This window comes from Monopterus albus, unplaced genomic scaffold (genome assembly GCF_001952655.1).
Source record: "Monopterus albus unplaced genomic scaffold, M_albus_1.0 scaffold354.1, whole genome shotgun sequence".
Classification (NCBI taxonomy): Eukaryota; Metazoa; Chordata; class Actinopteri; order Synbranchiformes; family Synbranchidae; genus Monopterus; species Monopterus albus.
Window position 1 is genome coordinate 483,913 of NW_018128234.1, and position 2,340 is coordinate 486,252.

A 2,340-nucleotide genomic window follows, 5' to 3' on the forward strand; every position below is an offset into this window, starting at 1 on the left:
TTTTTTTCTGTTTTTGAATGCTGTGCTGGTTTGTTCATTGTCACATGTACAGTTAACAAAAGCACATAGTCTCATTTGAGGGGGAGTAAATGAGTGCCGTTGATCACAGAATTTGATACCAATAAGGGACGTAAAATTCACGTTTTATAAGTGGATTTCTGCTACGTAGTAGCAGTTGTCTCCTCAATTTTCCCATTTCCTTTTTAATTTCCCTCCGGCTGGAGCAGAAGCAGAGACTCATCTCAACCAAACAGATGCTCTCTGATACATTTCACACATGTGATAACAGGCACAGGGAAAGTTTTGCTGTTCTCAATGTGTGGGTGGGATAACTGTACAAAAGGCTAATTAAAATGTTTTTTCCCCACAAGTGTATCACGCTGGACAATAGGTTCATTTTGAGAATTCGTTGTGGAATTAACGTGCCTTGTACAGCAGTGTAAGGCTCCGGGTGGGAAATAGGATTAGTGGGAAAAATTGCATCAGGACTGCTTGTCCTGTTGAGATAAAACGGTGGAATTGATTGGGAATTAACTCCCAGAAATTGTGCGCAGCAGGGGTTAGCCTGCTGTAGGAGCTTCACAATTTGATCAGTTTCCAGCGCGCAACAGTACTTGGATGGCGTAATTGCAGGATCTGGGGCACCGCCTGCTCTGCGCAGTGAGGTGCCAGGCACTTGCAGTCAGGGTAGTGCAGTTGGCTCAGATGTTATGAAGAATTTGCTGAAAGTGTGTAATCTTTCGGTGAAAACTCAGACTTCCAGTGTTTGTACTGCTTCTGCTAAAGGGAATAAAAATCATGGTTGTCACAGGGCAGTGCAGGTTGTGTCTGACAGTGATAGCTCAAGTGACGACTGGAGTGAGAGAAAACATCCCTATACTGCCTCTTTAAAACGCAGGAGCAGACGCAGGGAAAATATACATGCATGTCTGGAGAAGCCTGCAACTCAGATGCCGCTACCCCAAACTGACACACCACAGGGCAGCGTTTCGTTGACATATACGCCGTTTTCTCTCCAAGATACGTCACTAATTAAAAGCCAGCTTCCGCCATTAGAGCAGGGCCCCATGGATCAAGGCATTTTGCAGTATGCAGTGCCCTCTGACGTGGTACACAACGCACACACACCTGTACCTGGACAGCCACACCCCTATTCATGGAAGTCACAACCCATGAGTAGTGGCTTTCAGAGCCGTGGCAGATCACGAGCACGTGGTCGAGGATCCAGGGGTTACAGGAGAAATTTTGTGAGAGATGACAGATGTCTTATTTGTCACAAAAGAGGACACTGGGCGCATCACTGCCCAGTGCTTTATCAGCAGGCGCAAGGACAAGCAGGATCATATCCTGCTCAGGCGACAAATGTACTACCATATACACCTCCAGCTCAACATCAAGCACCTGGATTCAACCAGATGCCCCAGCAATAGGGCTGCCGAAGGTCTATAACAGGTGACTCCCTGAGCCAAAAGAGCATGTTTCTTGAGCCCCTAGTCCATGTGACTATCAATGGTCGAGATCATTTATGTCTAATTGACTCAGGAGCAAGGTACTCCACTTTAAACTCGCCACGCCCACTTTCAAGGCGTACTACATCTGTTATTGGCTTCTCGGGCATGAAGGAGGAGTGGCCATTCTCTGAAGAAGTTCCTTGTACATGGAATAATCTGTCATTTTATCATTCATTTCTACTTTCTCCATCTTGTCCCGTTAATCTTCTTGCACGTGATATTTTGTGTACTCTGAATGTTACCATGATGATGTCATCATGCCATGTGGACATCACTTTTCCTGACGGTTCTGTTCAACGTTGTGCAACTCCAAAAGCCACATTCAGACAGATGTTGCAGACTGCACCCCCTGGTGTTGACTTGCTTTTTGATTCCTCAGCTGACGTTTGGTGGGGACTTGTGGACTCTCCTGAAAACACCTCTCTTGTACACACATTCAATTTATGGCTTCCATGGATTTCAATACTTCACAAGTACACTGAATCAGTTGATCAGCTACATTGCACTTTTAATTATTCTCTGTGTGGTGATGAAAATGATGATTTTGAAGCTCTCTGGGACGGCTTTATCCAGAGGATGGACGCGTCTGAGAGGAAGATTGCAGTTGATGTGCAAAAACTGTTTGTGGGGCCGGACGGAGTGGCCGCTTGGGTTGCGCTCCCGGCTGACCTTGAAAGTTTGTATATGCTGTCTGAAAACTCTGCTCCTCATATCACTTTGTTAGTGAAACATGGAGCTGATGCAAAAAATCTTGGCCCCATGGTGCAGAGCTGTGTCAATGCTACTGACTGGACCGGCACACAGAATGGACAGTTGCAGTTCTCTCCTT

The 2,340-nt window shown here is 46.0% G+C and overlaps 1 protein-coding gene across 6 annotated transcripts in view; it reads right to left on the reverse strand.

Annotated features, from left to right (window-relative positions):
• Positions 1-2,340, reverse strand: part of larp4b (La ribonucleoprotein 4B) — a 44,115-nt gene that overhangs the window by 5,106 nt on the left and 36,669 nt on the right. The gene's annotated exons all lie outside the window — the stretch shown is intronic.